Source organism: Hemiscyllium ocellatum, chromosome X (genome assembly GCF_020745735.1).
Source record: "Hemiscyllium ocellatum isolate sHemOce1 chromosome X, sHemOce1.pat.X.cur, whole genome shotgun sequence".
Classification (NCBI taxonomy): domain Eukaryota; kingdom Metazoa; phylum Chordata; class Chondrichthyes; order Orectolobiformes; family Hemiscylliidae; genus Hemiscyllium; species Hemiscyllium ocellatum.
In genome coordinates this window covers 12,101,762-12,127,273 of record NC_083453.1, presented here as the reverse complement: position 1 = coordinate 12,127,273, position 25,512 = coordinate 12,101,762, and the positions used below count along the sequence as shown (strand labels likewise).

Sequence of the window (25,512 nt, the reverse complement as noted above, 5' to 3'; positions counted from 1 at the left end):
TCCTGACCCACCTTAAGTAAATGAAGAATGGTGTAGCTATGAAATATCACATCACATGTTTGGGAAGTCATGCAAATGCTTGTGCAAAATGTATCTTTGCATCAACTACTTAAATTGACACTTGCCTTTTTAAGTATTCGTTGTGTTATTTTTGATTTTACTTGGTTCTAACTCATGTCAGGTAAAAGTTACAAAAAGTGAAAGCTTGTATTTTAATTTTTATGGGAGTCATTTGGTTTACAGGGATTGTAATGTTTGATGTGGGTTCTTTTAAGTTTCAAATGCTGTGTGTTCAGAATTTTTCAATGATGGTCAGCACCCAGAAAACCTGTGACTGTATTCTTTCTGAATCACTTAATGTTACAATATATAAGATTGTAGGAGGGAACTGAGGGTTCAAAGGGCGAATACTGCATCATGGTTACTTTATTAAAGGGCACTTCGGTATCTGTCTGTTTCTCCCTCACCTTCTTACCCATCTTCTCCTTTGCTGAGTAATCCGTTGCTGTGCCTTCTGGGTAATGGCACATTGGTAATTAGCTTCAGAGTGACTTCCTGTTCAGCTTTGATATGTGCTCAGTATCCCTTTTCTACACCAGTGAGACAGCTGGAGAGAGGAATGGGCCATTGGTCCAGAGCTACGGATGGAATTATTGACTGTTCTATTACTGCTTGGTAACAAAACTATGCCTAACCCACTTTCAACCAAGGTACATGTCGCAAGGTTTGTGAAAGTTTGTAGCTCAGGTTGAGGTTTTTAGGGTGTAGGTTTGCTCGCTGAGCTGTAGGTTTGATATCCAGACGTTTCATTAGCTGGCTCGGTAACATCATCAGTGGCGACCTCCAAGTGAAGCGAAGTTGTTATCTCTTGCTTTCTATTTTTTGGCAGTACCTGTTTTCTTAAACGTTCATGTAGGAAGTAAAGTTGTTCGCGGGTGTCCACCCATGAACAACTGTACTTCCTACGTGAATGTTTAAGAAAACAGGTACTGCCAAAAAATAGAAAGCAAGAGATAACAACTTCGCTTCACTTGGAGGTCGCCACTGATGTTACCTAGCCAGGTAATGAAACGTCTGGCGAGCAAACCTACACCCTCAAGGTACATGTCTTCACCCCTTCGTGACCAAGAGGTCATGTTTCCCAAACGAACTCTGCTTCTGGTTATAATCTTGCTGTAGGATGTTTTGGGACATTATTACTGATAGCAATTTGATAAATGGTGTGCAAAACTGGAAATTTCGTTGTGCAATTAGTAAATTTAAAGTGTTTATTTTTTGGTATCTATTTCAATCCAATTGATACAACAGTGCATTTAAAGGCAAGTTTTTAGGTAGACTGTAAAGCTTCCCCAGGAGGTCTATCATGTAATAAAATGCTATTTACTTCAATAGTTCAGCAAACCTGGGCCTTTTTTTTTTGGTAAGTGAATAATTCAAACAATTGATTGCATATCCCAGTGTTGTATTGCATGAAATAATTTATGATTAGGGCATGCAGGGTGGTCTGGGAATTTGTGTTCATCATGCAATTCTTTTCTATGAATAACCGCTTCTAGTTCACCTCAATTGGCTGGTCAAGAAGTCTGTTGCAAAGGTCCATTTTTAAAAGCTGGCTTTGGTATAGGTGAATAACATTATCAGCACAAGACCAAAGGCACTTCTTCGACAATGTCACTGTGAAATATTCTGTTTGCTCTCAGCTGTGCAACAATTTAAATCGGTTGAAAATCTGGCAGAATGTTGAAAAAGGGCACATAGCGATCACGTTTTAAGTCCGCTGAGCTATTCTTGAAGCTTGGCAAATATCCTGAACTGCAAGGAAATAATAAACCTGCATAGTCAGAACATTGGAGGTGGGGTGGAATTTAAACCAATGGATGCACATATGGCTAACTGTTACACAATCCTCGTAATAGTTCTTGTGAAACTGAAATCCTTTTTTTTCCCTTTTTATAGCCACTTTGTCTCTGCCATTGACTGGGATGTGCTGCTGGTTACTGAAGCTCATGATTTTCCTCTTGGAATCACAATCGTGGAAAGATATTGCAGAATTGAAATTTAAAGTAAACTTGAGTTTTGGTATCAAAAACCAAATAGTTGACAAACATCCTGCAGGAAACCTAGAGTAAATTACATTCGAAGGGAAATTGAATAAATTGCAGCTCCATAATTTCAATTTGTATGAAAAGATTGACCACCTTGCAGTCATTACACCACCAAAGGAGACTAAATATCATCTACTGTCTTATAATCTAATCATTCCAATTTCCTTGTTTTATCCTTGTTTCATGGGCGGCACGGTGGCACAGTGGTTAACACTGCTGCCTCGGCACCAGAGACCTGGCTTCAATTCCCGCCTCAGGCGACTGTACAAACTCCACACAGTCATTCTCCCCGTGTCTGTGTGGGTTTCCTCCCAGGTGCTCCGGTTTCCTCCCACAGTCCAAAAAATGTGCAGGTTAGGTGAATTGGCCATGATAAATTGCCCGTAGTATTAGGTGAAGGGGTAAATGCAGGGGAATGGGTCTGGGTGGGTTGCACTTCAGCGGGTCGGTGTGGACATGTTGGGCCGAAGGGCCTGTTTCCATACTACAGTAATCTAATCTAATCCCAATATTCTAGTATGCTTATTTCCATCAAAACAAATCTAGTACCCTTTTGAAAATCACTGGTCTTTTCCAGTTTTTCTCAGTCGAATAGACAGAGTTCCAAGTTATTATCACCCATTGTATGTTGCTTTTCAAAAAAAGTTAGGACCGTTTGAATTCTTGTGTTTTCTGTACCATCAGCTAATGGGAACAGCTTTCTTTGTCCATTTCTTCCCCCCCCCCGGAACAGGTGGGACACTACCACTGCACTAATGGGGCACACTCTTGTGAATTTTTTTTTAATTATTAACCTAATTTTTCTAATCAACCTGTTCAGAGATATTATGCACCTCCTGGAGGAGATGAGACTTGACCCTGGGCATCCCTAGTCCAGGGCAGAGACTTGCTACAAGAGGGCCAAGGTACAGGCACCTGTTCTAATCTTGTACACCTGCCTCCGATGTCTCCTGAACATCCTTTTTGCTCTAGGGAGACCAATCCCAGCTTCTCTAAATCGACCTTGTAGCTATAATCTTAAACTCCCCGTTCGTAAAATAGATTTGGTAGGATGTGTGTTGTGCTAAGATACTGCAAGAGTCAAATTTAGCATCTTGCAAAATCCATTGGAACTGCAAAGGTTGAGCTCTTAAACTGTGTTGAGGTGGGATTATTGTTGGTTGCAAAATTTCAACTTAACAAGAGATAGCAAGCATACTTCAAAATGGAGTTGTCATTTGTGTTTTGAGGAATGCCTTAGTATGAACAGCTTCAATATTGAGACTTCGAGTTGGTCTATGTTAAGTGAAGTGTAGGGGAGATAACGTGCTTTCAGATGGAAGGTCACAATTTGAGGAGCAAAACCTTTTTTTCTATCTTTTTAAGTCCCCATGGTGGAAACAATGGTGATGTAATTTATTATCAGAGCAGCTAAGATCATATGTTGCCTAAGAGCTGACTTCATTTTTTGTGCATTCCTAACTTGTTTTTACAAATTTTTTTACAACCTGGAATTTAAATACTGTGCAATAATATTTGTTTTAAGATGTTTGTAGTCTGAGCCAACATTAAATTCAGTCTGTTACAGTGTGGGTTAAGTATTTTGTATAAGATCTTTTATCCAGAAATTAGAGTTGGTGCTTAAATGTAAGTACAATAATAGTTTTGAAATGTTTAACTTGCCATTTTAATAGAAGTGGTAAGTTTATTCAAGGAATGTATCTTTTAGTCATTCTGTAAATGTGGCATATTGCTTGGATAGCACACTATAATATTGTGAAAGACCAAGAAAGTATAGACCACTTAAGTCTGCTCGTGATCTCTTTCTTTAAACCTCCTTTTTTTTTCCACTCCATCCCCATCACCACCAAACAGCATATTTAATGCACAATGCTATTCCTTTTACATTCTGCCTTAACCTTCTTTTTAAATTGTTCAATGAGATGGCACATATGGCAGTTGACATGAGCATCCGCTACTTCTCAAAAGCAAGGAAGAAAATGGATGGAAGAAGACAACAGATGATACAATTCCTGAACAGTCAGATGAAATGGATAGAAAAATCAGAATCCTTCCACATTTTCTTTTCTGTGCATGTATTTATGTTGATATGATGTTCTATTATCATATTCTTGAAAGACAAGAAAATTCCTGCCACTTTTTTTTTGAAGTATCAGTCCTGCTGCCTTGTTCTACAAAAATGCATTTGATTGCCTTTGGCTCCTTCAGTATTGTCTGATTTTGATTACCTTTTCTATTCTAACAATTGTGCTCTTTTTGAAAGCAAAATCTACCCGACTTAATTTCTTATTGCTAACTTCCAAGGTTTTAGCTTCTTAGCTTGGAATTTTGTTCCCCAGATCCATTTTGTGAATGTTCTCCCATTGCTTTGCTTTATTTTAAACTAGGTCCCTGTCAATTTTCCTCTTCCATAGATCATTCTTTTAATCTTTCCTCAGCTCCGATATTTAAGAATTTTAACTATCTAAGGTTATCTGTGGTTTATCACCAGGAGTAGGTGACCCATCTCACCAGGGAAGTCCTATATTTGATCTCCAGCTCCTGCTGAGTTAATATATTTCAACTGGCACACACTGCCTCAATAAAAGATTTGGGTTAGTGAAGGCAAAATTATAAATGTTCCCATAACTACTACAGTTTTCTCTCTCACTCACTCACTCACTCACACACACACACACACACACTCTCTCTCTCTCTCTCTCTCTCTCTCTCTCTCTCTCTCTCTCTCTCTCTCTCTCTCTCTCTCTCTCTCTGTAAAAGTAAGTTTGGACAATGTCTGTCTGAAAATAGGCTCTGGTTCTGAGTCTGAAATGTGAAGAATGATGCACCTTCTTTGCAGCATGGAAATCTCTTTTAGGAGGGAGCAGTGCATGGTGGATTAGCAAGGGCTGGGAAAGAAAACAAATGCTTCCAGGTGTTCTGGGAAATTTTAATTTTAATGAAAAGACTTGTCATATACCTTCTTCCTTCAAAAACCTACTTCTTCAATCTTGGGAGAAAGTAAGGACTGCAGATGCTGGAGAGTCAGTTGAAAAGTATGGTGCTGGAAAAGCACAGCAGGTCAGGCAGCATCTGAGGAGCAGGAGAATCGACGTTTTGGGCATAAGCTCTACATCAGACATTTCTGACCTGAAACGTCGACTCTCCTACTCCTTGAATGCTGCCTGACCTGCTGTGCTTTTTATTTTTCCCAGTACCATGCTTTTTAACTCCCCTTCTTCAACCTTGCCTTTTCTTGCCATTCTGGTTACTTGCATTTTGGAATGTTTTACTAAGTTAAAGGCATTCTAAAAGTTGTTCAGTCAACCTTTTTCTTGCTTTGAACAAAAAGAACATTAGAAAAAACAAGTTCTTTAACTATCTCTTTTTGGTTTCCTGAGCTGTCAAGTTTTATTTGCAGATGTTTCATCACTGTATTAGGTAACATCAGTGAGCCTCCAGTGAAGCGCTGGTGTCCTGTCCTGCTTGCTGTTTATGTAATCTGGTTTGCTGAGATGGTATCATTTCTGGTTTTGTTGTTTATCAGTGGTTGGTATATGGCGTCTAACTCTACATGAGCTGAAAATGTGTTGCTGGAAAAGCGCAGCAGGTCAGGAAGCATCTGAGGAATAGGAGAATCGACGTTTCGGGCATGAGCCCTTCTTCAGGAATGAGGAAAGTCCTCACTTTCTCGTCTAACTCTCTACATGTTTGTTAATGGGGTTCTGTGTTGAGTACCAGGCCTCCAGGAATTCCCGTGCATGTACCGGGACACACACCAACCAGGACAGAACCCTAACGCTTCACTCGAGGTGCCCTGATGATGTTAACTAGTGTATGGTGATGAAATGAGTGCAAACAACTTAGCAGCTCAGCGAGCAAGCCAACAACCTCCTCCATAACTTGCGGTACACGTCTTCTCTAGGGCTGTTTATTGCAAGTGAACTTTGCATTCTCTCTCTTTTATCAGCTTGAATTTAATGAAATTCCTCCCAACCAATCTCCTGCCATCAACCTTCATTGTTCAAACAAATTGTACAGCATGGAAACAGACCCTTCAGTCCAACTCGTCCATGCCGACCAGATATCCTAACCTAATCTAGCCCCTCTTGGCCCATATCCCTCCAAACCCTTCGTATTCATATACCCATCTAGATGCCTTTTAAATGCTGTAATTGTACCAGCCTCCTCCACTTCCTGTGGCAGCTCATTCCATACACCAACCACCCTCTGTGTGGAAAAAGTTGCCCCCGAGGTCCCTTTTTATATCTTGCCCCTCTAGCCCTAAACCTATTCCTTCTAGTTCTGGCCTCCCCCACCCCAGGGAAAAGGCTTTGTTTATTTATCCTATCCATGCCCCTCATAATTTTGTAAACCTCTATAAGGTCACCCCTCAGCCTCCGAAGCTCCAGGAAAAACAGCCCCAGCCTGTTCAACCTCTCCCAATAGCTTAAACCCTCCAACCCTGGCAACTTCCTTTGTAAATCTTTTCTGAACCCTTCTCCTGTTTCACAACATGCTCCCTGTAGCAGGGAGACCGGAATTGCATGCAATATTCCAAAAGTGGCCTAAACGGTGTCCTGTATAGCCACAGCATAACCCCTCGACTCCACTCAATGTTCTGACCAATAAAGGAAAGCATACTAAATGCCTTCACTATGCTATGTCTTGATTATGAATTTGTAAAATGGTACTGATTGTAATATTTGCACAACAAAATTGTTGCACAAATGTTACAACAAGGCAAAACCTGAATAAAGAAAGTAAAGGCTGTTTTAGCATCCCATAACTTGGTTTGATAATGCACAAAACTTCTCTTGCATTATTACAGTATATTATGCTGTGCAAAGATGCTCTCTCACTGCTCCCTTCTGCTGTTTTGATCAGAAGGTCTCTGGTTCACCTTCCAGTCTGCTGAGTTGTGAGTAAAGTTGCCATAATCTTAAATGACCATAGGGTTGCTCGCTCATTAGAGAGTGAGAGACAACTGGTGGGTGAGTTTAACCTGAGGGTCACCACTCCTCAAGGCAGAGTTGAGAAAACAGCACCTTCATGGTTACATCAGCTGGTTTGCTCAGTTGGCTGGATGGTAAGTTTGCAATGTAGAGTAAGCCAACAGCATGGGTTCAGTTTTGCTGAGTTGATCCCTGCTTTGACAGCTGTAAAATGCTTTGGTTGGCTGGGGGTTCCCAGTGAAAGGCAGTGAGCTTGTTCTACTTATTGTTCTTGCATGACTTCATATAAGAGGCCATTTGTTCATGGCTGGTATGTTTCTCAACCCCGTTCTCCTGCCTACTCCCTGTAACCCTCGATCCTCTTGCTAATCAAGAACCTATCTATTTTTGTTTTAATGACTTTGCCACACAGAGGGCTGTGGAGGCAATGAGCTCCACAGATTGACCACACTATGGCTAAAGGAATTTCTCCCTAAAGAATCATCCTACACTCCTAAAGCTGTGCTCCTCAGTCCTGGTCTCTCCTACTGGTAGAAACCTCTTCTCCACGTCCACTCTGTCCAGGTCTCTCAGTATCCTGTAAGTTTTTGTTAACCCCCTCATTCTTCTAAAGTGCCATCGCATACACACCCAGAGTCCTCCACTTTGCCCCTTCTGACATGCCCTTCATGCCCGTGTCTTAGAAATCTCTTTTGCACCCCCTCCCAAAACTAGTGTGTCCTTCCTTAGGACATAGAACCCAAAATTGCTCACAATCTTGCAAATACAGTCTGACCAGAGCCTTATACAGTCCTCTTGAAATGAATGCTAACATTGTGCTTGCCTTCCTAAGGCCAACTGAATCTGTATGTTAATCTTAAGAGAATTCTGAACTAAACTTGAGTCCCTTTTTGAGCTTCAGATTTCTGAAGCCATTCCCCATTTAGAATTCCTTTCATAAAAAGAGAAATACTTTTGGGTGTTTCTTGAAACCGGTTTGTTTAGTTAAGCTCTTAGTCATCTGTCCAAAATGCCACCTCTTTTGGCTTTTTTTTGTCTTTTGTGCTCCTGTGATTCTGACTTTGTTCAAATACACCACCCACATACCAGTTGGTGTTGCACTGATCCTTTAAGGGATGTAGTTATTGAGATGAGAAATTAATTCTGCTTTCTCCTGTCTGATTCGCTTACTGCCATTCATTTGCCCGGGCTTGCATTTTATAAATAGTGAAGTACTAGAAGACAAGTTTTGTTTTGATGTGGAACTGTACCCTAGCAAGGATCTGTGTATTCAAGGGTTTGGGGGTGGGGAGAGCCACGAAACTTGATTTCTGATTTTGTGAACTTAGACAAAAATAAGTTTTTAAAACTGTCTTGTGCAGATTTTAACAATGGAGGGGTGGGGAATTGAATACTTTGTTTGCAATAGCTTGGAGCAGAAGGCTTTCGTTATTTTTGTTCTTTCCTTTACGTGGAGGGAATTTTTTAATTTGGGTCTGTAACTGGGTGTGGACTGAAACTATTGAGAATGGTGCCAGCTGCAGAATTGTGGCTTTTTAAAAATTGTTGGCAGACAATGATTGAAATGTATTTGCAGACAGGTTTTGTATCTAAGTTATTTGTGCAATCAGTTTTATGCCCTTCTACATGATAACTGTACTTGGAGACACAGCGTTTTTGTAATTAAACCCAAATGCCAGATAGAAAATTTGGGGATCTGAGGGTTTTAATGTAACTGGGGTGTTGCCATGAATTTTGATTTACTTTTGTCTAATTAAAGAAGCATGTCATGTCCTTTTGATCCCAGATCCGTTTGTGCTTTTGGTTTAGATTTCAAAGTGGTCTGTTTCACGGATGGAATGATTAATGATTTGGTAGGGACTTTCATAATTGGGGTTTACACCTCCACAGACATGTATGTAACTATTTTTGGATGGTACAAATTTTTGCACATTTTCAGCTGTGCGTTATAATATGCATTGACAAATTCTGAGTGTAAAAAGCATCTCTCTGAAACAAGATATCATTCTGGCATCTTGTCAGATGAGGTAATTTGTGTGCAGATCAAATGAAATATGATGTGCACCATGCAACTAGATGGAATTATTATCAGGAGAGTGAAACTTTTTTTTTGGCTTATCCAAAGACATTCGCTGGAAATTGTCCTTGTCCTCAAAGTTTGGGAGGAGATTTGTAGCTCGGGTGCTCATTGTTGTGGTTCTGTTTGCCGAACTGGGAATTTGTGTTGCAGACGCTTGGTCCCCTGTCTAGGTGACATCCTCAGTGCTTGGGAGCCTCCTGTGAAGTGCTTCTGTGCTCTTTCCTCCAGCATTTATAGTGATTTGTACCTGCCGCTTCCGGTTGTCAGTTCCAGCTGTCCGCTGCAGTGGCCGGTATATTGGGTCCAGGTTGATGTGCTTGTTGATTAAATCTGTGGATGAGTGCCATGCCTCTAGGAATTCCCTGGCTGTTCGGAGCCACTCTGTTCCCATTGAGTGAGACTGAGTGTCTAGACTTGGCCAAATTTTTGCTTTTTTTTTCCCCCTTAAACAAAAATGCCCTCTTTCTGAAAATCTGTCACCAAGAAAAGCATCCACATTTATGATGTGGAGATGCGGGTTTTGGGCTTGGGTGGACAAAGTCAGAAGTCCCATGATACTAGATTTTTGTCTAACGGGTTTACTTAAAATTTTTAAGTACTGTCTCCTGAAAGATACACCGCTTAAATGAATTTGGCTCTTAAGAGTTTTTTTTTAAAACGTGGAATTGTTTCCCTACAAGTCCTGTCTCTTAACTTGTTTTCTTTACGGAAGTGACAATTTAAATAACCAGACCATGGAGATTTGTTTGCCAGCACAACACTTCAAGGTTTCAATTTCATCAAGAATGATTCAAAACAATATTTGATTGAAACTCTGGGGAAATTCATGTACTGTACAAGCTTGCCTTACCCACAACTAAGTGGGGTTTGGTTGGGGTGGAATGGCCAATAGTCTTTTGCACAGTCCACTCTGTTGATCACGCTCAGATCCTGGAAAGTCATGATTCTGACTCTTGGCTGGTAATTAACTTTCTTTTTAATTGTGTGCAAGTATAGCAGCAGCACCAATCATTTTCTAATCTTGCCACACACTACTGATTCGTAGTGTTTATCATTACTGGAAGACTGCACATTTGCTTCTTACTGAAGTGATCTCATATTAGAAATTGAGGCAAAATATTTTTTTAAAGAAATAACCAGGGTTTGTTATTCACTTCAGTTTTTTTTAAGACTAGTGTACTGTGACTTGCATCAAAATTGCGTTACTGTTTGTTTTTCTTCCAAAATTACACACACGTTTGCAACCAGCTTTTAAACCTCTCCTGGATTTCAGTACCACTTTTCAGTCCTGTTAGAATGTATCGACTCTATATAGCCCAATTTTCAGCATTTTCATATGTTGTGATCTTACCCAGCTGGCTCCACTGTAGGAAGTCCAAGCTGACTGGGAGGATTAAAGCATAGTATTTATTTCCACTAGCTGCTTATTGAATTACCAGAATCAGATCATTCATAGAAAAATCTATATCCTCTTACCTTTGGCTAGCATTGTCTGATAATGTAGTGTTCATTTTAATACTGATGTCCTATTAAATTGTTTCAAAGTAGGGAAGTTTTGTGACCACTGTGCCAGGAGTTAATGTGACCATACCTAGAGTACTATGCACTGGTTTAGTCTCTTTATTTCTGAGTGGTTGTAAATGCACTGGAATCAATTCCGAGAAGGTTCACTTGGTTGACTCCTGTGTTGAAGGAGTTGTCTTCTGAAGGAAAGATTGAGCAGGTTGGACCTATACTCCTTTTTCAGTATTTAGAATTGATCTGATCGAAACATAAGATTTTGAGGTTCCTCAACAGGGTAAATATTGAGTCCCCTTATGGGGGAAATCTAAGTGATAGAAAGATGTGACTCCTTATTCTTGAAATGAAGATGGAGATGTTGGGTTTTTTTTTCACACACAGCAACTTCTACAAACAGTTAAAGTTTATTAAAGCTTGTACAAACTAGGTGACCCCCTTGCAGCCATGCAAGTTGAGTCAAAGTGAGGCCCTGAACAAAGAAAACACATTCCCTTTTAAGCAGGTCAGTTGGCCATGCCTACAGATGCTCTGGCAGCTCTCCACAGTCACATGGCACTCAAGACAACCCTCACAGTCACATGTTACCCCAGGTACAATGGTAGGATGAGATCATCCTCTGAGATAATGCAAATGTTAATGCCCTAATCCTGGGGAATCATTATGCAGATGTCCTGACTCAGTGATTTCCCCAAGACACTGCAGGTGTGACATACCTCTGGTCAGAAAGCATTTCTGGATGGAAGAGATTAAATGCTAGTTTACTCTCCTGCTATTGTCACGTTAAGAACAAATGGCTGTCGAGATGAAGTGTAAATTAACAATGGATAGTCATCTACATTCTTTCATGATTGCTCCCCCCCCCCCCCCCCCCCCCCCCCCCAAACAGTGTGGCTTAACCCTTGTAATATTTACATTTAATATCCAGAGCGATTCCCAACTAATCTTTTAATACAGATGTATGCGCAAAAGTTGACCTTCTCTTGGGAAATAAGGCAGGGCAGGTAAATGGGGAAGCACTTTGGAGTCAATGATCATAGAACAATATAGTAAAGTACAGGCCCTTCAGCCCACGATGTTGTGCCGAGCATTTATCTCAATTTACTGCCGTCCATGTGCTTGTCCAGCAGTCGCTTAACTGTCCCTACTGTCTCTGACTCTACTGCCACCACTGCTGGCAGTGCATTCCACACATCCACCACTCTCTGCATAAAGAACCTACCTCTGGCATCTCCCCTATACCTTCCTCCAATCACCTTAAAATTATGACCCCTCATGACAATCATTTCTGCCCTGGGGAAAAGTCTCTGCCTATCTACTCTCTCATCTCTCCTCTCTTCCTTCTTCTTCTCTCCAGTATAAAAAGCCCTAGCTCACTCAACCTCTCCTCATAAGACATACCCTCCAATCCAGGCAGCATCCTGGTAAATCTCCTCTGCACCCTCTCTAAAGCATCAATTTCCTTCCTATAATGAGGCAACTAGAACTGGAGGCAATATTCCAAGTGTGGTCTAACCAGGGTTTTATAGAACTGCAGCAAAACCTCATTGCTCTTAAACTCAATCTCTCTTAATAAAAGCCAAAACATCACATGCCACCTTAACAGCCCTATCAATTTGGATGGCAACTTTGAGGGATCTCTGTACGTGGATCCCAGTATCCCATTGTTCCTCCACACTGCCAAGAATCCTGTTTTTAATCCTGTATTCAGCATTCAAATTCAACCTTTCAAAATGAATCACTTCACATTTATCCAGGTTGAACTAAATTTTCCTTAGCAAAATACAGAACTTGAATTCCTCACCCATCCTTGTCCTTTTCCATTATTATGCAAAATCTGACGGAATGATGGTCACTGTCTCTTAAATTATCCCCTCTTGCTACACATTCAACCTGCTCAGGCTCATTTCTGAATATTAGGTCCAGAACTGCCCCTTCCCTTGTTGGGCTTTTTACATACTGGCTGGAAAAAGTTCTGGATGCAGTTCAAGAATTTTGTGCCCTCCTATCTTGCACATATAAAATTATTCCACTTAATATTTGAGGAGTTAGAATCCCCTATTATTTCTGCCTTATTATTTTTATACTTCTCAAAATTTGATTACATATTTGATCCACTATCTTTCATTGACTGCGGTATACCATATACACCCAACAGTGTGTTTTCCCCCTTTTTTTTGTTTCTTTTACTTCGAACCATATGGCCTCGTTTGATGGTCCATCCAAGATATCATCTTTTCTGACTGCTATGATTGATTATTTGATCAGTATTTCACCCCTTCTTTAGCTCATCTGGATGTAAGCAGGAATGTTAGGCTGCCAATCCTGCCTAAATTTCAGCCGAATCTTGATCCGAGCTATAATATCATACACTCACTGACCTATCTTTTTGACCTGTTTGTCGGTCTTCTATGAAGAAGAGGCATACTGGACTTGATATGTTAACACCATTTTGCACTCAGTTGCTGCCGGATCTGCTGAGTTGCTCCAGTGTTCTGTGTTTGTGCCCTCACCTTCTCTGTCTTCTATTTTAATACAAAGGATATTCTTCAGATTCTATTTAGCCTTGCTAAATGCACTACAGTACTTTCTTTATTAGCTCATGTTTCCTCTGCCTTTCAGACCATTTATTCACAGTTTAACTTGTAAATCTGTTTTGTCTTCTCTGAACTACTTGTCATGATCCCATGCCCCCACCTACACCAGCAATCTTGGTTGAGAGATAACATTTAAGTTCTTATCACTTACTAGTGTACTGACATTCCTCTCATTTTTTTGGTGGAGCTTTTCATGACAAGTCTGACATTGTGCAATTTGTTCTGTTTGTTTAAATGTTCATGTTAAATGGTAATGTTTTTCAGAGTCATAGATGTACAGCACTGAAACAGAGCCTTAGGTCTAACTCGTCCATGCCGAGCAGATATCCCACTCCAATCTAATCCCACCTCCAGCAGCCAGCCCATATCCCTCCAAACCCTTCCTATTCATATACCCATCCAAATGCCTTTTTAAATGTTGCAATTGTACCAGCCTCCACCACATCCTCTGGCTGCTCATTCCATACACGTAACACCCTCTGTGTGAAAAGGTTGCCCCTTAGGTCTCTTTTATATCTTTCCCCTCTCACCCTAAACCTATCCCTTCTAGTTCTGGACTCCTCACCCCAACAGAAAGACCTTTTTGTCTATTTACCCTATCCATGCCTCTCATGATTTTATAAACCTCTATAAGGTCACCCCTCTGCCTCCAACGCCCCAGGGAAAACAGCCCCAGCCTCCCTATAGCTCAAATTCTCCAACCCTGGCAAATCCTTGTAAATCTCTTCTGAACCCTTTCAAGTTTCACATCGTCCTTCCAATAGGAAGGAGACCAGAATTGCATGCAATATTCCAACAGTGGCCTAACCAATGTCCTGTACAGCTGCAACATGACCTCCCAACTCCTGTACTCAATATTCTGACAAATAAAGGAAAGCATACAAAATGCCTTCTTCACTATCCTATCTACCTGCGACTCCACTTTCAAGGAGCTATGAACCTGCACTCCAAGGTCTCTTTGTTCAGCAACACTCCCTAGGACCTGACCATTAAGTGTATAAGTCCTGCTAAGATTTGCTTTCCCAAAATGCAGCACGTCGCATTTATCTGAATTAAACTCCATCTGCCACTTCTCAACTGATTGGCCCATTTGGTCCAGATCCTGTTGTAATCTGAGGTAACCCTCTTCGCTGTCCACTGTACCTCCAATTTTGCTGTCATCTGCAAACTTACTAGCTATACCTCCTATACTCTCATCCAAATCATTTATATAAATGATGAAAAGTAGTGGACCCAGCACCAATCCTTGTACAATCGCTGTCCACTGGTCATAGGCCTCCAGTCTGAAAAAACAACCCTCCACTACTACTCTCTGTCTTCTACCTTTTTGAGCTAGTTCTGGATCCAAATGGCTAGTTCTCCCTGTATTCCATGAGATCTAACCTTGCTAATCAGTCTCCCATGGGGAACCTTGCCGAACGCCTTATTGAAGTCCATATAGTTCATGTCTACTGCTCTGCCCTCATCAATCCTTTTCGGTACTTCAAAAAACTCAATCAAGTTTGTGAGACATGATTTCCCACACACAAAGCCATGTTGACTATCCCTAATCAGTCCTTGCCTTTCCAAATATATATACATCCTGTCCCTCAGGATTCCCTCCAACAACTTGCCCACCACCGACGTCAGGCTCACCCAGCCCATAACCAGGGCTAAAGGTATTTGGACTGCATATTTGAGAGCAAGAGGAAAGAGTCCCTTTTTTTTTGTGGAATACTATGTTTAGCTTTGCTCTACCTGCTATAGGAAAGATCCTGTTAAACTTGAGAGGGTGCAGAAAAGATTTGCAGGGATGTTGCTGCAATTGGCAAGTTTGAGCAAGAGCGAGGGGCTGAATGGGCTGAGTTTTTTTTCTCCCCTGGAGCTGAGTGGGTGAATATCCAATGTCTTTTTCTCAGGTATGGGAGTCCAAAACTGGAGGGCATAGTTTTAAGATGAGAGGGGAAAGATTTTAAAAAGGACCTGAGGTAACTTTTTTTTTATTATCCAGAGGGTGGTACATGTATGGAATGAGCACCCAAAAGAAGTGGTGGAGGCTGGAACATTTGCAGCATTGAAAAGTCATCTGAATGGGTATATGAATAGGAAGGGTTGAGAGCGATATGGGCCAAGTGCCGGCAAATGTGACTGGATTAATTTTGGCTATCTGGTCAGCACGGAGGAGTTGGACCGAAGGGTCTATTTCCATGCTGTGTGACTCGACAAAGAGTCAATGAATTAAGTGTTTCAGCATTTGGATGTGTTGTGATCAAGCTCAATGTGCCACATGGGTGCTCATTCCATACATGCCACTTGACCTTTTTCTAAAAAAACTGTACTTTAAAAGGGAGATTGTTAGCAGCCTAAGACTTATTAATCTTTCTTGTATGTAAATATTACCTGTGTGTGCATTTCTATTGCAATGAAAAATGACGCTACTGTAAATGGCCCAAATTGTTATAGAATTTCTTTCTGTAGAAAGAACAGACTTCATATTGTAAACAAAAACAGAAATGGCTAGAGACACTCAGCATGTGTGGCAGCATCTGTGGAGAGAAAGCAGACTTAACTTTTTGGTCCAATGATCATCTTCAGAACTGATGAGCTGGGAAATGGTTTGTATTTATGCTGAAGATAGTGGGGGTAGGAGGAGGAGTAGACAATAGGTGGCAATAGAGCCCAGAGAGAGTGTGTAAAACAGTTGGGCAGACAAAGGCTTATGTAAAGCCCTTCCTGATGAAGGGCTTATGCCTGCAACATCGATTCTCCAGCTCCTCGGATGCTGTCTGACTGGCTGTGCTTTTCAAGCACCACATTCTTGACAATAATCTCCAGCATCTGCAGTCCTCACTTTCTCCTCCATGGGTAAAGGTCAGCCTGGGGGAAATCAACAGCTGCTAACAGGGACCATTAGTATCTGGCAATGGTCTGCTACCACAAAACAACCCATGTGATGACAAGGCTGAGTGTAGGAGTTGGGGTAAGGATGTGGGAGAAGGTCATAGTCACACTGCACGGAAACAGACCCGTTGGTGCTCAAGCCCTAAAGTTATTGAACCTGAGAGTCCAGAAGGCTGCAAGGTTCTGAAGCAGGCAATGAGGTGGTGTTCTTCCAGCTTGTGCTGAGCTTCGCTGGAGCACTGCAACAAGCCTGAGAAAGATGTTGGCCGAGGAACAGGGTAGTGTGTTGAAGTGGCAGGCAACTGGAAGCTCCGGGTCATTTTTACAAACCGAATGTGGGTGTTCTATTGTCTAGTCTGTGCTCCTCTCCCCAGTGTAGAGGAGACTGCAAGTTGCTTATATTTAATTTAAGGTATCCTAAAGGAGGAGATAGAGATAGTGTTGACATTGAGTTTGGGGTCCAGGCAGCTGAAGACGTGGCAAACCATTGGATTGAAGAAAATCCGACAGCAGCAACCAACACTTTAATATCAGTATGCACAGTGAGGTCCCAGTAACAAGATACCAACAGCTCAGCTTTGGTAAATGAATTTGATGGCCAGTTTTGTTTTGGTGCTGAAGGCTGGCTGGCTGTGGCCTTCCTTGTTTCCCTTTTGAATAGTTCTTAATCTTTATTGTGTCCACCTGAGAAGGCAGACACTACCTTGGTTAAAAATCTCTCCAGAAGCATGGCATAACAACACACCATGCCCTCGGCCAAGATCACCTGCTGAAGTTAATGTAGCCTGAACCCATGACTTTTTTCTCTACCCACAAGGGTTATCCTACACAACTGAGCACATCCCCATCACTAAAATCACTGACTTTTTTTTGCTTTTATTTGTCACCACTAGTAAAAACGTCCATGTAGTCAATTCAATATTTACGAGCAAAGACCATTATGGGAAATGCAAACCATCAAAGGTGAGGGGGAGGTATAGAGAACAAGAAGGTACTAAATCAAAATGGAGTTGGAGGGGGAAATAAGGCACTGTGTCCCCCACTGTAGCCACCTTTCTTTAAAGGCATGGAGTGTATTGATGGACACTGCGTATTCCTTTTCCAGCGAGACCCAGGCATGAATGTGACCAGGGAAGAAGGACAAACAGTTGGTAAAGAGAACAACTTCCACCACCTGCCTTCTGACTTGGTTTTTTGAGGTGAAAGTGCTGTAATCTGAACCAATAATCAATTAAATAAGATTCCAAAAACCACTTTTCATATGGTACCTTTTTAAACATTGTAAAATATCCCAAGGTGCTACTTCGGAATGTTATTAAACAAATGGGCACTGAGCCACTTAAAGGGGCTTTTTTGAAGTCATTTGAAATGACTACATGCTTGACCACAGGTAATTTTAAGGAATATTTTGGCGGTTAAGAGGTTATGTTGTAAATCATAAGTTAGTGCACTCCAATATTTGTCTAATTTAGTATGTTTTGTGAAATACTAGCTTTTTCAAGTTAAATTTCCTGCTCTATTGTGTTTTCTGTATTTCCAAATGAAACCTGCATCGCTTTTCAATCGATTTAGTATCCGTTCTATGTGGCATAACTGTTTGGTTTTGCAGGGCACTCTATAAAGATGGTAAGTTAAATGCAGATTTCAGAGCTCTACAGGAATTAAATTGACATTCTCTATGTGCGTTCTATATCGAAGTCTGTCTGTCAAAAAGCTTTCTTTAAAGCTGAGGTATAATTCAGTAGTGTGCCTCGATTTATTACTACATGTTTTGTGTTCTGTTTGATCTGGTTGCTTCCTATTTTAATTCAAACTGCCCTGTCTCCATTCCTCCATACAATATTCATATGTGCATGTTTCTTACTGTTCATATCTAATGATAGGTTGGGTCCAATTAAACACATTTCAATATGCTTTGTAGTTAGTGCTGTACTCTATTGGATAACTGAAACCTGGTGACAAACAGAGAATGCTAAAGAAACTCCGGTCTGGGAGCATTTGTGGAGAGAGAAATAAAGTTAACAATTTGAGTTCAGCATGACTCCAACTGAAATCTGGTGATCCTATTCTGTTGTGCATATGTAAAATTGAGACCCTAAAAGCAGTTCAATACTGGTCATCTACTTCATGCAGTCTGGAAATGCTTGTATGATCTAGTCATGCTGGGTATGATTTGAATTTCTAATCATATTCTTGAACCAAAATCCACTTTCCAGGATACTCTTGGTTTTGAAATAATGTTCATATCTTCAGAACACCTGAGTTCTGTATCGGTGACAGACAACAATCACTGTTGATATCTCTCCATTTCCTGACCCCTCGGTCAATGCATTACTTGACCTTCATAGTTTTCTTAAGCTTCTGCGTGTCCTGATTTGATGTAATAGATATTTTAATGAGTTAATAATTTTCAGAACTGGGGACAGGTTTAGAATACCAAAATAAAACTATAAAATCTATACAATAAATGTTCGATTCACTTAATAGTTAATTGCTTTGCCATTTTTTTTAAAAATTAAAACTTTAATACTAACTTGTTGCAGGAAATCTTATCAAACAGAGAAGGTGGATTGGCTACCGGTAACATCATCTGATTATTTAACTATAAAATGTAGTCACAAAGTAACGCATTATTCAAACAATGCCGCACTGTATTTCTCCGATTTTCACATTTTTTGGGGTATTGCAATGCTATTTGTATTGATTCTAATCTGATCTTTTTTGACGTGTATGTATGTTGAATTTTTGAGAGTCTGATGTATATCCAAAAAAGTGTTTTCCTAGTAGCTTGGCAAATGTATCCACCAATCTATCTTTGTGTGGCTTAATCAATGATGGCTCCATTATAGGAATATTACCACAGAACACTGGATGTCATTATCCATTGTGATGAGATGGGAATTAAATTCTTGCCATACCAATGTTGTGAAAGTCCTGAAAATAAATATGTATCACATTTTTGGTTGAGTCCCTTTTATAGAGTTGTTTGAGAATTGGGTTATAACTTCTGTTCTCTCATTTTCCATCTCTTCTCAATTGGATAGGTGGATGCTTTATGTTGAGACTTGTATGCTCTCACGTGAGAAAAAAAGAGCAGATTGGAGGAGCATTGATAGGGGATTGAAGAGTATTTTCCATTTAAGGGTTTTGAAGTTGAGCGGTGATTTGATTGAATGGAATTCAAGAAGTTAAGAGTTTTTTTTTGGTCACGATCACAAGCCGAAGACACTGGCTGTTTGCTGTCATATGCAATATATTTTTGGAAAAATTTCTGCAGACTTCTAAGCATGTTCCACTTGTCAGATTTTCTAAAAAAAAACTTCATTTTAAATCTCGGGTGTTGTTGTAAAATACTTCTGAATGGTGAAGTACTCTGGAACATCTTGAAATTATGAAATTGTTGTATGTGTCTCAATTCTTTGTCGAAGCTGTAAGAAACAGCAAGTTTATACTTCCTTGTGGTGTTGTACTGGGGTGTACAAAGTTTAAAAATCTCTCAAACCTGGGTTATAGTCCAACAGGTTTAATTGGAAGCACTAGCTATCAGAGTGCTGCTCCTTCATCAGGTGGTAGGTGGAGTACACAATTGTAAGGCACAGAATTTATAACAAGTTTACAGTGTGATGTAACTGATATTATTCATTGAAAAATACCTTGATTGTTTGAGTGTCTCTCATAGGTAAGTCACAAAACTTTTTTGTTAAAATTTGCATTCATAGGTCAAGTTTAACAATTTTTGGTATCAGCCTAGATAATATGTTGAAGATGTTAAGCCCCCGTGTGCTGTTGTCTGTGCCATAATGTTTAGACTGATTCTAATCGAAATAATATTTTGAGTTAAGAGGCTTACCTGGATTCATGCAGTTTGTGAGCTGTGTATGTGTATAGTTCTCTCTCTCTCTCGCCCCTCGCTCATGCCCCCTCGCCCCCCTTGCGGACGTGTGCCCTCGCCCCTCAGCACCCTCGCGGACGTGCACCCTTGTCCCCCTCGGCCCGCGCGCCCTCTCCCCTCGTGCCCCCTGTCGCCGCCGCTCGCTCTCGCCCCTCGACGCTCCCTCGGCCCCCTCGCGCACGCTCGCTCTCGCCCCTCGGACCCCTCGCGCGCGCGCCCTCTTGCCCTGGATGCCAGCCTCTGTGGAGTTATTTTAATAACAACAGCATCTTTGCATGCATTAATTCAGTCTCTAAGTTCACCTATCTTGCACGTTATGCTTGCATTGAAGCAAAACAGTTCAAGCCTCCAGTTCCGCTGACCTCCGCAGTCTCTCCCTGGCTAATGTCCCTTTGCTATGTTTGCCTTGGTCTCAAGCTTGTCCCGTTCCTATACTTGCTGTCCTGCTCTACTTCCCACCTCCTGCTACGCTTGCTTAAACCCTTCTGTGAAACACTATCAAACCTCCCTGCCAGGATATTAGTGTCCCTCCAGTTTAGATGCAACCCATCCTTCTTGTACAGGACCCACCTTCCCTGGAAGCCATCCCAATGAGCCACAAATCTGAAGCCCTCCACACTACATCAGCTCTTTAGCCCCGTGCTCAATTGAGATGAGCTCATCCTTGATCATATTAAGTGGTATAGTCGTCTTTAGGGCCTGAATTGCTTCTTCCTGCTCCTAGCTCTTATGTTAGGATATTTTGAGGTCAATGTTTTATTGTCTGTGGCATGGCTTTAATGTGCGGATGTACTGTAGATAAATGACATAGCTGATAACACTAGTTACTCATTGCTACTTCTGATTAATACTGCATCAGTGGGTAAAGTTTGGTTAAATGTTGCCTTTTAACTTCTGCTGTACTCTTGCATTTGTACACACTTTATTCTACGTTAGTTTCTGGGAAGTATAAAGTTGAAGGCATAATCCATTCAAGATCGTACAGATTAGATTACTTACAGTGTGGAAACAGGCCCTTCGGCCCAACAAGTCCACACTGACCCGCCGAAGTGCAACCCACCCATACCCCTACATTTACCCCTTACCTACCACTACGGGCAATTTAGCATAGCCAATTCACCTGACCTGCACATCTTTGGACTGTGGGAGGAAACCGGAGCACCCGGAGGAAACCCACGCAGACACGGGGAGAATGTGCAAACTCCACACAGTCAGTCGCCTGAGTCAGGAACTGAACCTGGGTCTCAGGCGCTGTGAGGCAGCAGTGCTAACCACTGTGCCACCGTGCCGCCCACCTTCTTCTAATAGCTGAGTTTTGCTGAATAGGGTTTGACAGCAGTCCTTGGACTGGGCATTGCTCATTCCATTGAAAAGTTGGACTTCATTTCCTATGCCTCTAGTACAATGGATAATGTATTTACGGATCAGAAGATTGCAGGTTTGATTCCCACATGTCTTTAATGCACTTGTGGGGAGATGGTGGCGTAATGGTACTGCTACTGGACTGTATTCCAGAAGTCACCTCTAATTTTGAAAGGGTCTTATGGTGCAGTGATCGTGTCCCTTTCTCTGGGCCAGAAGGTCCAGGTTGATGTCTCATCTGCCCAGAGGTGTGTCAGAACAGAGGTGTGGTTGATTTTAAAAATAAATAACAAACAAGCACTTCCTTGTTGGGTGCTCTTGCCAATGAGCTCATGCCACAAAACCCGGGACTTTAAGAGGAGACTCTTTTACTCATTGGATTATATTTTTTTGTCTCTCCACTTGTCATTAATTAGCCATTAATTTTTAAGTTGGAAATATACCTTTATCCTGCCAATTTTGAGTCAGAAGAATTTTTTTTAATTACATTTCAATAACTGTTCCTCTACTTTTTTTTAGAATGTGCCTGTTTGTAATTTGCTCGTGGCTAACTCATGTTTCCTATATAGCCATTGCTGTTACCTTGTACTTTCTTTGGAAACAAAATCTCATTTGCAGTTTGGGTTATCTGACTGTACTGTTGAGGTAATTGCTCATAACTTTATAGTCGCTGTAAAATAATCTCATGGTCCATTCAAAAGAAGATCGGGGTGTTCTCCGTGTCTTGGCCAAGATTTTCCGTTGCAGGTAATGCCATTAAAACTGAACTGAGCATTTTATAATGTCAAAACATAGATAATGCATGTGCGCACGCACAGAGAGCTTTTGGTTCATTTTGTAATGACATTTACTCCCTCTACTCCCTACCTCCATTAACCTTTCTCAACTATCCATTTGTCCGTTTTAATTTTGATTGTAAACTGAGAGATTAAGACAGCAATTAGGTACAAAGAAATTCCACAGAAACAAACTTTGTGTTTACCTTTTTTTCTTCTTGCATTTGATTTCTGCATGGATTCTGGAAATATTGTTTGAAGGAATTGGGGATCACCTGGATGGAAGGCTGAGAGAAATTACAATGTAGAAAGTTTCACAATATGAATATTTAACCTGCTGATGTTTGAAAGTTTATGCTATAGGATCTGTGCCTTCACCTGAGAGGGTAGATTGGGTCTTGCTTTAACCCCTCTTCCTCAAAATGGTCCCTCTGACAGTGCAGCAGTCCCTCAGTTCTGGATGCTGTATTGGCTTAGATTTTGTGCTCCAGTCTCTGAAGTCCGATTGATTCTGCAACCTTCTGATTTTAATAAAGTGATACCACTGAGGCATTGCTGGGACCTGGAAGGCTAAGGTCTCCATTGATTAGATTAGACTTAGTGTGGAAACAGGCCCTTCGGCCCAACAAGTCCACACCGACCCGCCGAAGCGCAACCCACCCATACCCCTACATTTACCCCTTACCTAACACTACGGGCAATTTAGCATGGCCAATTCACCTGACCCGCACATCTTTGGACTGTGGGAGGAAACCGGAGCACCCGGAGGAAACCCACGCAGACACGGGGAGAACGTGCAAACTCCACACAGTCTGTCACCTGAGTCAGGAATTGAACCCAGGTCTCAGGCGCTGTGAGGCAGCAGTGCTAACCACTGTGCCACCGTGCCGCCCTAAAATTGCTTTAAGAGCAACAGCAAATTGCATTTACAAAGTGTCATTAACGTGATAGTATGTCTTCATGTTTCACAGGAGTACTGTCAAACAAAATTTGATGCTGAGTTATATTAAGAGACTGGATAGATGACCCCAAGCTTGATCCTAGTGTAGGATTTAATGAGTCTCTGCGTGTAGAAAAGTGGAAAGGTTTATGGAGGGAATTCTGCAGCCTGGAGATCAGGCTACTAGGTTTTTCTTTTTCCTTTACCTTTTTTATTCTCTTGAGTGTCTTACTCCTTTTAAGCTACTGACAGTGGATACAACTTCTTAATTTGGTACAATATTTAAGAACTTGAAATAGGAGCAGGCATAGGCCATTTAGCCCCTGAAGCCAAGATCATAGCTGATTTGAAATGCGAAGTGTATAAGGCAGCATGAATCTATCTTTTGCTTATCTTTTAGATAGCCCTGTAAAAAGATTTTCTTCACACAAACCTACTGTTATGGACTAGACTAAAAGCCCCTCAAAATATTTTAAGAAGATAGCCTTTTCTTATTTTTAAAGGCAAGTGTAAGGCGTTGTGTGCCCAATGAAATTCAATTGGTCAAACTACCAGGTTTGAAGTGAAACAAGTTTGTTCTTATGCTATCGTTTAAAATAAAAACAAAAGAAAGAAGAATTGGAATAACTTTAATCTATTATTCTGTCAACTACTAAACAGCAACTGTTCCAGTATAGTAACATCCCATAGGCCCACACACTTGGCAAAGGCGTATTCTATAAAGTAGGTTGTCTCGCGTGTGGTTCTCCAGTCCAGAAGGAAGAACATCAAGAGAAAACAGAGTTCGAGCATTCTGCTGTGGGAGGGGGAGATGTTTAGCAGCTTCCAAACCCCAACTGCTACTCAAAGTTAAACTAAAATCCTGGTTCGTTTGGGAGCTTGACCCCCACCCCTTCATGCTCTTTCTGTTATTCCAATTTTAAAAAAACCCCAAGACCTTTCAAGCTGTTTAGTTTACTGGCTTGGAACAGTCGATCCGGCACCTGTCTCTCAACCTGCCCTTTTTAAAAAAAAAATGAAGAAAATACTCTTTTAAAGCCATAGTATCATCACGCCTACTCATCTGTCTGGGATGTAACTGGGTTCCTTGTGTTGTGGTGTTCTTCCTTGCTGACATGGGCAACTGGTGCTCTGAGACGGTGTCATTTGTTTGGTTTAAAATCCTCCTTCAGCACCTCTGCCATTTAAAACAATTTAGAATTCGTGAATTTAAGTTAGCTGCAATGAAGTGCAGTTGTCTTGCAGGTAATGTTTCACGTACTAGCTTGGGACCTGTTTGTGAAGCTCTTTTGAGATAAGAACATAAGAACATAATCAATAGGAGCAGGAGTAGACCATCTGGCCTGTTAAGCCTGCTCCGCCATTCAGTAAGATCATGGCTGACTTTTTTTTTAATGGCCTCCACCAACCTGCCCTCACACCATAATCCTTAATTATAGGCAGTGTTTTTGTTTGGAACGAAGTTTGCTGAGTGCATTAACCAAACATTCAGCTCTATTTCTGTGATTACCTCAAGTTTTTTTTTCTGTTGATTACTCAGGATAGTGGGACTTTTGTCATCAAATCTGGACTTGTTGGCAATATCCTAAATGCATGTCATCTGTCATTATTCATTTAATTTTAGTTTGTGATTTCACTTTCCTATTAACAATCCCATCTGCACTGAATGTAAGTGTTGTTAGAGTGGATGCATTGTTGCAAAAACTGATCAATTTCCTTCCTTGCATAACATTGGCATAGTTTAATGTTCTGAGCTGGAACCCGTTTTCCTGCCAGTGCGTTAACTTGTTTTGTGGTCAGGGATAAAACCTGAAACTTTCCTATCTGTGTTTTCACTTGGTACCAGGAACTTGTTAAATGAACCACCCAAGGAGCTGCATTTGGATAGATTTCTAAATAACACTTTCACCTGTTTGAAACATGTTTGCTCAGAAGGCTCATACTTAGGGCGTCTAGGTAATAATTGCTTGCCTTGCAAGTGACATACACATGGGTAGGAGGAACTATATCCCTCTTTGAATCAAGTTTTTTGTTTTTTAACTAGAATAATTGCTCCACTGTGTCTACTGTACACATGCAAAAAAGCATAACCATCATTTCTGGCATTTTCCCAAAGGACACTTTTATAAAAATTTTCCACATCTCCTCACCCTTTTTATAGAATGGGTGCCAATGAAGTTTAAGTTAAAAGCTGTACATAGGGAAATAAAATTCCAGTTTACTATAAATAAGCCAAGGGAAGTTCCTTGTAGGTCAAATAGAAATCAACAACAACGAAATGTTCTTGAGCACATACTTCAAAGAGAATGCTTACAGATGTGCAAGACCCCCTTCGTACCTTGCAACTCTGAAAAGGTTAGATTTTTTTTTCCTCTTGGCTTCCCCTCCCCCAAACTGCAATTTTTCATAACCACTTGGAGCCTAAAAT

The 25,512-nt window shown here is 41.0% G+C and overlaps 1 protein-coding gene across 7 annotated transcripts in view; it reads left to right on the top strand.

Annotated features, from left to right (window-relative positions):
• The window catches only part of LOC132805723 (LIM domain and actin-binding protein 1-like), a 122,618-nt gene that overhangs the window by 5,455 nt on the left and 91,651 nt on the right, over positions 1-25,512 (top strand). Inside the window, exon 1 of one of the 7 annotated variants that reach the window (XM_060820937.1) lies at positions 2,016-2,063. The exons of the other annotated variants lie outside the window; for them this stretch is intronic. The gene's annotated coding sequence lies outside the window, so the exon portion shown is untranslated. Of the gene's footprint in view, positions 1-2,015; positions 2,064-25,512 lie in introns of those variants that run through there. 7 annotated transcript variants of the gene reach the window in all.